The sequence below is a fragment of the Mytilus californianus genome, unplaced genomic scaffold (assembly GCF_021869535.1).
Source record: "Mytilus californianus isolate M0D057914Y unplaced genomic scaffold, xbMytCali1.0.p SCAF_10, whole genome shotgun sequence".
Lineage (NCBI taxonomy): Eukaryota > Metazoa > Mollusca > Bivalvia > Mytilida > Mytilidae > Mytilus > Mytilus californianus.
The window spans coordinates 63731992-63741637 of record NW_026262582.1 but is presented as its reverse complement, the minus strand read 5'-3'; the positions used below and the strand labels follow the sequence as shown (position 1 = coordinate 63741637).

Sequence of the window (9646 nt, the reverse complement as noted above, 5' to 3'; positions counted from 1 at the left end):
AATCACATAATTATTCAGTTTTCTGCATTTTTTTTTAGTCATGACTACCGTTATATTGATTTGAAATTTGGTATCTATAGTTTTAACATGACAATTTACACATACAGTTCGAATTTTGAATGGTAGGGGACTATGTATTGCTATGCAATACTCTCAAAATGCTGGATACTATCCATGCTGGTCTGTGTCCACACTTGTTTTTAATGAGTTTCTCATATGTATTACAGTATACGTATGTACTTGTACTAGTATCTCATTATCTCATCTTGGAAGTGTTTTAATACAAAATGTGCTAAGACAATTCTTTTCACAAAAGTGAAAACAAATACAGGTTAGTTTCATTCAATTTGATTATTTAACAAATAATGACAAAAATACCTAGGGAGCAATCAACAAAGACGTAAGTCGAAGGGACAGACATACACGGGAACACAAACACACAACGACAGAAAATAACACAAGAAACATTGAAAACTAAAAAAAACATGGACAACACGAACTCCTATAAAAACCAGGAGTGAACCCAGGTGCTCCGGAAGGGTAAGCAGTTCCTGATCCGTCAACGGCACCCGTCGTGGGGTCCTGACAAATTTCATCATTGCCAAAAATGTATTTTACCTATCAAGTGCATGCCAAATTATCATCTTATTTCTTTTATCATTTTTTTCAGGCAGTTGATTTGCTACAAAGAGGCCAGTACAGGGTGAAAGTTATAAGTCCTGTTATTAATGCTGATGATGAAAAGGTATTCCATTGATTTCTATGCTATACAATTTTAAGTTTACCGATAATGGATTGCAAGTTTGGAGAGCTTATGATATTGGTCAAGGTAATATAATTTTATGATTTATTTATCAGCTCAACTGTAGCTTGAAGAGCCATTTTAGTCACTTTGGATATCATTGTTAACATTTCTAAAAAATATTTCATTAAACCTGGGAATGGAAGAAAGTTTCCTTCTACCATGATATTCAACTGTATCAATTTTTGATACCCACATAATTGTTTCTAGATTATAGTTTAAGTGAACGACAATTTGTTGCCTCTCCCATCATAATGTTATTTTGTTAATCTGTAATGGTAAATGTATCTTGTTACAATGTGATATCCCTTGACCAAATTTACAAAATCATAACTAAAATGGTTTGCATAAATAATATAAGTGAAGAAAGAATATCTATTTTTGATACTCCAGGTGACCAGAAATAAAAAAAAAACTGAGGGTTATGTCATTTGACCTTCAGCATTTATCTGTTATAAATTCACAACTAAAGAAGTTTTGCTATATGCATGAATCTTCACGATTTATACAATAATCAGTTGTAATTCACAGTTCATATATATATATATGTACTTCAGTATATTGATATTAGCATCCATACAAGATCCCTTTTAATTGATTTATAAGAAATAATATATTTGCTTATATTTTACATTTTAGGAAAGTTGATATCATGGAACAGCATTATTGATAAGAAAATTCCTGTGATACAGTTTTTTGTTTATCATGATTGGTCTTATTCCCAGTTTGCTACAGTGGGTTCAGAAGTTGTTGACAGAGGTAGATATGTTTTATCAGATTGAAAAAAACAGTGTTATGTAACAATTTGTTTTTCTTTGTGAAATTAGTTTCAAAAGATACAATAAAAGTATAAATTCATGATACAAAATCCATAAACATACATGACAAAAAAAAAAGCAAACGAACAGTGCTTTTATTGTTGTTCTTCGTATCAGAATTAGGCCTTCAACATGGAGCAAAAGCTCACACCTTCACAACCATTTTATGGCACAACACTTACAAGGTCTTGTAAAGACAACTCTTATGTTATATTGTGATGGATTTCATTCATATTTTGCATGATGACTTTCCATCATATGAAAATGATCATATTTCTCCAAACTTTGTTTTGTTTAGTATAACAAAAAACTGAATTTTCTTTTAATTTTTTTGTAGAAGATGATGATGGTGATGAGGAGGAGGAGGAGGATGCTAATGGTGATAATGATAATGATGATGAAGATACACAAAATGATAATTATGATAAAGATACAACTTCTACAGAGCCAGTTCCTAAGAAGAGACGGACAATAGCAAACATCTTTACTTGTCCTGAGGAAGGATGTACACGTTCTTTTAAACATTCATCCTCATTAGATAAACACATCCTGTTGGGTAACTGTAATATAAAGGAAGAAAAACTTAGCCTTGCAGATAGAATAAAGGTTTTATGTGCTCAGAAATTGGAAGATGGGAATTTAGGATTGTCATTTACAATACAACCTGCCAACAACAACAACACTGCTACTGACAAACTAAACAAAGGATGTGCATTAAAAGTGAACAAACCAAAAACAATTTTCACACAATACCAAAAGGCTTACTTGCATAAAAAATTTATGATTGGGAAAACAACTGGAAGAAAAGAGGATCCATCAAAAAAGCTGAGGAGATGCGATATGCCTTAAAAAATGGAGAAAACAGGTTCTCTAGATCTCAATATCAAACATCACAACAAGTAGCTAGCTATTTATCAAGACTTGTGCAAAAAGAAAAGAAGATAGATGAAACAGATTTGATAGCTGCAACTGCAGACAGTAAATGTTCGGTTTTGAAAAGGAACGTTTTGAAAGAATGTTCTCTATAATTTTAGAATAGGATGAACAAGTTCATAGTGAAATATCTGTGTTTTATAAGTATTTTTGAAATACTTATTTTTTTAATATTTCTATTAACTGTAAATTCAGAAAGTAATGAGCGTATTTGTTATTTCAAATCCCTGACCAGTGATCTCTTATTAATGCGATCGAAATTGAAGGAAAATCGCCACTGAAAATGTGAATGCGAATTTAGGTTATTGCAAACCTGAATCTGACATTTTTCACAAATTTTCGCATTAATAAAAACATCCCAATAATTTCTGAATTTCCAGTATATCTTTTATAACACCTATGCATCAAATACACAACCTTGATCATGACATACCCCTGGTAGGCTAACTACCTTGATTTTTGGGCAGGGAAGTGGCACTAAAAGATAAAAAAAAACCCGAAATTTATATATTATGTCTCTCCCCCACCCCCCCCCCCCCCATCCCCCCTACCACCACCTTTGGTGGGGAGACATATTGTTTTTAGCTTATTCGTCTGTCCGTCACAAAGGTTCTCAGTGCAACTCCTCTTAAACTACTGAACCGAATTTTATGATGAAACTTGGTATGTAGCAAGAACACCATATGAAGTTTTGCATGTTAACAGGAAATTTTGATCCGCTAACTTTAGTGGAAGTTATGCCCCTTTGAACTTAGATATTTGTCAAAAATAGTCATAAATTAGTTTGTCAGCGCAACTCCTCTTAAACTACTGAACCGAATAGGAAACTTGGTATGTAGCAAGGGAATCATATGTAGTTGTGCATACTACCGGGAATTTTGATCCGCTAATTTCTGTTGGAGTTATGCCCTTTGAACTCAGAAATTTGCCAAAAATCATCATAAATTAGTTTGTCAGCGCAACTCCTCTTAAACTACTGAACCGAAGTTGACGAAACTTGGTATGTAGCAAGGACATCATATGAAATTGTGCATACTACCGGGAATTTTTTATTACCTTCTTTTTGTAAGAGTTATGCCCCTTTGACTGCATCAGCATAGCTATTATTTCTGCTCAGATTAGTTTGCAGAACTGGGGGAGACATATGTTTTTAGACATAGTCAAACTTTAATTCAGGTTAATTTTACATAAATATATCTATATTTACTTGAAAATGCAAAAATCAAGACCCAATTTTATATATTATTATTAATTTGCAAAACTTTCTAAAATTTATACCCTTTCTTATATAATTTTCCCAAAAAAGTAAACCAAATTTTTTGGCACATTCCCATATAGCATTTTATAGGACGTTTCAGGCAAGGTGATGGCAATATGATTCTGAAAAAATTGTTAGGGAATATACATTTTTTTCTGATAAGATTCTGAAATGTACACAACTCTCCTATTTTAATACCCCGCCACACGTATTGGCGAGGTATTATGTGATAGCCTCCAAATTTGTGTGTGTCCGTCCGTCTGGCTTGTCTGTCAGTCCCTGATGATTCCAGATGATAACTTGAGAACCAATCAACAAATGTTTAACAAACTTTACACAGTGTTTTAATCCTATAAACCACAGGTCAAGTTCAATGTTCAGCTAAATCCAACAAAAGGTTTATGAGTTATATTATTTTCAAGTTTTTGCCATCAGATCCCCCTTTTTTTGATAGTTTCCAGATGACAACTGGAAAACAGATAAACCTTTTATTTAAAACTTTACACAGTGCTTCAGTACTACAAAACAAAGGTCTAGTTCAATTTTCATCTAAATCCAACAAAAGTTTTATGAATTATGCAATTTTCAGGTTTTTGCACCCCCCCCCCCCTTTTTTAACGGTTTCTAGACGAAAACTGGAAAATGAATTAACCTTTACATAATGTGGCGGGGTATCATTATTTTTGTTGATTGTTTAGTTAAATATTTTGCCAAGAGATAATGTTAAGCAATTTGAAGTGAACTACCATTTCCATGGAAATATGCATATTTTGCAATTTTTTGTCATTTTTTAGGATTTAAGTACATAAAGGTCTTGGAATTTCCCACAATTTTTTTTTTTGAGGGTGGGGGGGGTTAAATCCAACTATATATCTTCTACATATATTACTATTAGTTTAATTTCAAATCAGTGTGCAAAGGTAAAAAAATTCTGTTCAAAATAGGCTCCCAAAGGGATTTTTCTTGATTTGGTAAAATGCCAAAATTTGGATAAATAAAGTGTCGTTTTGAATAATGAATAGTTTTTTATATGATATGAAACTTAAAATACAGTACTTTAAGATAAATAACAGCACATATCACTTTATTGTAAATATTATACTATATTATGTCAATTAAATTGGTCAGAATTGCAATTTTGGTGTTCTTTCTCAGGAGGCCAGTATGAAAAATAGGTAACACCGTTTCCATAGCAACCCATCATTTTGGTTATTTATTCTATTGAAAACATTAATGGCAATGTAGTGTGACTACACACAATAAGTTTAAAGAAATTTGAAAAGGTAGTGTGGCCAGCCAGTATTGATATTGTTTGATAATTACAGAGTCTTGATATTAATTTACATGCTCAGATTGAAAAAAAAAGTATTGTTTACTGGCTTCACGATTCGACTTTCTTTTTCGCCTTGTAAAAGTAGTTGAACAAGTTTTTTCCATTGTTATGCATTGTACGTACTTGTGCAGTAATTTCACGGCGTGAAGCAATGACATTTCAGATGAAGTGACCACTGTCCATTATGATTTTTTTAGCTCTTTCAAAATTGTATAATGCCAAATCCAAAAACAAAAATTTCTGCTACGAAAAAGAACTGGCACAGAAACACTACTATCTGTACTGGATGTGTGAACTTTTTATCAGGACCTGAACTAAAAGTATGGCCATTATAATATTCAGTATGCTAAAAAATAGCTTAACACATTTTGTATAGTTTTGTCCATCGATAAAGTCCGTCTGTTCACGGCTAATCTTATCCTGAAATTTACCATAGAGGAATTTTATCGTTCGGCTGCTGTCCTATTGACATATGTGCAATATCTTCAATCATTTAAATCCTCTGAATCTTAGAGGTTGCCATATTGCCCATTACGGGTTTCAAAAACGTGCTTTGTATATAGAAACAAAAAGATGAGGTATGAGTGCAAAATGCGATACCTTTCATCCAAGACACAATCTATTAAAGTAAGCAACCATAGGTTCAAGGCTGCAAAGTAAGCTATAAAGGGATAAAAAATTACTAGTGTAAAACAATTCAAACCACAAAAAGGGCGTAATTTATGTGGCGTAACAAAATGAGAAAAAAAGAATATCCAATAAATAAAAGAAATATAATAGGTTTAGATTCAACGCTGCAATTTTCGCAAAACATATCAAAGTTCACGTCCTTGTCGCACATTCACATTGATAACATCATAAATGATTTTATTAAGGTTGGCAAATGTCCGAGTCCGTTGAAAATATAAAAAATTCCAATATCTCTATCAGAACGAAAAAAAAAAGAATTTTGCAAAGACGAAAACAAAATGAAACTACAGCTGCTTGCTTCATTACCTTCAGAATATAGGGAACAGTTTGAAATAGAAAAAAAAGTCCAAAATACTGAAATATGTCAAAAATCAATACTTATAGATTTTGTTAAAATTGTCATACAAGAATAAAAAATGTCTTGTGCAGTTTTGATGAAATATGATGGATGATATAGGCTTTATGCATGTTCTGTACCTGTCATATTCTAAATATAAAATTATTACTTAGTATTCTACAGTAAATATATCATAATGGAAAACCGATCTTTCTGAAAGATGTTTGTATACAAAAATAAGGAGATGTTGTATGATTGCCAATGTGACAACTATCCACTTATGTTAAAATGAAGTGGATGTCAATAATGATAGGCAACCGTTATGCCTTCAACAATGAGAAGAACTCATAACGTAAAATCGGCTATAAATAGCCCCGATGGATGATTGTATGTTGTTGTTTCTTAAAGACAAATTAATAAATACATACTTTTCCTCGATTTAAATTACGCGCCGACTGTTATCGACGGCCAGCTTTACACTAGTAAGTTTGTCTTATTGGTAATTGCGTTTTTGACTGTTGTTTCGTTGCTGTCTAGTGGGCGAATACCTGAAATATACGTGTCATCATACATCATAGTAATGGCTATATATTAGGTAATTCAAACACTCGTTTCTTCGCATAGAAACAACTCTTTGTTAATCTGAGCATGGAAAGAATACTTTATATCACGAACTATAAATGTGGATACAAAAAATGAAAAACTAAGCGAAATTGCTAATCCCGCAATGTATGAAAACATGTGTTGTATTTCAATAAATAACACGTGTTCTCGGTTGATGGCAAGCATGTAGTCGTCCATATAATAAATAAATAATACATCTTACTGAAAAACAGCGAATTTTGTCAAAAACGGCGACTTCTAAATTGTAGACTACGATTGCCCCGGATTGCTTAAATAAACAGCCGAAATTGCCAAAAAACTTTGCTTATTTTTTTTTAGGTTACTGTATCAATTTTGATGACAATTTGTAGTACTACAGTCATTCAAGTCGGGTATTATTTGAATTCTAGTGGTTTCGGAATTCCGGATAAAACTTTCCGCATTTGTGGTTCGATCATTATTATGCGGATCTTCAAAGTGGTGATATTTCCAAATGCTGTAAACCTGAAATATCTATATTAATCAAATAAAAACATACGGCGATATACGTTTATTACGTGCAGAGAGATGAATCGTTAGAAATAGTTGAAGTCACTAGAATCGATCAATGTTGCGTACACGAATTTAGAACAATATGAACACAAAGATATGTTGTTTTTTTTTTTTTGTATTCCAGTGTAAAACTTCATTCTAAACACACAAGTATGTATCGCTTTACAAAACCAAAGCAAACGAACAAACAAATAACTAGCAAAAGCTGCAAAACAAAGAAAATTCGGTGTTCTTTGTATGTATTATTCGTTTGTAACAGACGAAGGTTTTTGCAATAAATGTTAAACGATATCATTTTTGAACAAATATTATTCTAAAGAAATGCATAATAAAAATCATCAATGTAGTCTAAACAATAACAATGTATACGTGCCTGCAGAGGTTAAGTTTGTAACGCGCTGCAAGTACTATTTACCTTATATCGGCATGCTAGTTTCATAGCTGCGATCATTAGGTCGTTAAGTTTGACCAAGCGATGCTTATGGGTTTTTTGAAGAGAAATAACGGTTTTAATTTTATTTCGCTAATTTTATTATAAGAGTATAGCAAGATTTAGTATCTATAAAAAAAGAAATTTCGTATAACTCAATTTAGTAGACTATTTTAAATCATTAGAAAAATACATCTCTCACTATTTTTATCTTTTAAATCAGAGAAAAGAACATTTTTTTATTAGAAAAATATTTTATATCGGACAATCCTATTATCAAAGTAACAGAATAACAATGCAGAAATATTGTGATTATTATAGACATATATAAACTTACATTGAATTTCTGTTAGTTTTAACTGACTATATGTAACTGTCTGTTTGTTACACCAGGTACTGTCTGTTGAATTTCATCAACAGAAAAAAAGGTCGTTGCATTTGTCGTTCGAGTTCCAGGACTGATTCTCATTACTTCGTAATATTTTGGTTTTTTTTTATTCTTTAAATATAGAGATGCCGAATTTTATAATATATGTTTCATGACAACTTTAAATTAAACAAATTAAGGATAATGGGTTTTTTTACGAACCCTAAGATTTTCACTTTGATGAATTCCATAATTTTATAGACTATCTCTAATAAAAGCCGATGTTGTCATACGCTAGTATCAGAGCAAAAACTAACAGCTTATTTAAATCAAATTGTCTTAATTACGTTTATAGTTCAGTTAAAAAAACCTGTAAATTTTGTTTCAGACTTTTTTTGCATGAAGAAGATAGAAGAAACGTGTGTTAATACTGAAAAACAAAGAATCATTTTACCACGTGTATCCTTGGTGCATGCTTTATATATTGTACATCAGTGCATACTGGTTGTACATACAATGGTGCGTCTCAAAGGATAGCATAATTCACACAGCTTCGCATTCGTCTAGTATATAAATAATGATATTTATTTATGGTTCTCTTTTCGTTTTAACTTTTTTTTAAATCGCATTCTTCTAATTTTCTAGCTATCAAATGCTTTAGGAAAAAGAACGTAAACCGTCATAAAGTAACGATTAAAACAATAAAATAGAATTGAGCTCTACGAGTAGTTGAAGTGCATAGATCACCAAAAAAAATAAAATAAAATAAATATGATTAAATACGGAAACTAACATTCACATTTTTTTTCATTACTTCAATGTTAACAAATCGTAAATCTTTGTCTCGTTTAGTTGAAGTGTGTTTTTAGGTTGCCGTCTACTCCACGATTTCTTCATATTAAGTCGGGTTTAACTCTGAGTTGAATAGACGAAGAAACCACACGCACAGTTTCAAAATAGACAAAAAAAAATACTAACGTATTACTTATAATTGAAATTGAATTTCCTTGTTTATTCAATAATATGCTTTGAAATTTTTCAGGATATGTCTAAAGTTACACGATGTGTTCTCTGTACCAAGAGGACAAAACATCACAATAGACGGTTTCCTGGTGGAAAATATAACAAAGGACTACGTAAATACTTGTACAAAAATTTTGTCCTCAATGTTGATAGGTGTGATGTTATATGTGGAACATGTAGACGTAAATATTACAGACAATCTGAAGACAAGTCCAATGCCAATGCTAAACCTGACGTACATGTACTACAAACTGCAAACACATCACAACAGACACTTGTTTCCCCTAAAACTAGTACGTTGTCTTTATCTTCATTAGGTGGAACCCGCTCAACCTACTTCGTTTGCAGGAAACAAGGCCCTAAACTAATTGCTGTTTCTTCCTCAACAAGACTTAATACATTTGTACAAAGGAATATTATAATACCTGCAGGAGCTAGATGTTGCCCTGGTTATATTTCTGATGAGAATTTCAGTGAACAAGCCCTTAAATATTTATCTG

At 31.9% G+C, this 9646-nt stretch overlaps 1 long non-coding RNA gene across 1 annotated transcript; it reads left to right on the top strand.

The window, feature by feature from the left end:
- Positions 1-779: 779 nt before the first annotated feature.
- On the top strand, positions 780-1982 carry LOC127718378 (uncharacterized). Its single transcript, XR_007989805.1, has 3 exons — positions 780-829; positions 1442-1561; positions 1958-1982. It is a non-coding gene; the product is annotated as an uncharacterized LOC127718378 (long non-coding RNA).
- Positions 1983-9646: the final 7664 nt, after the last annotated feature.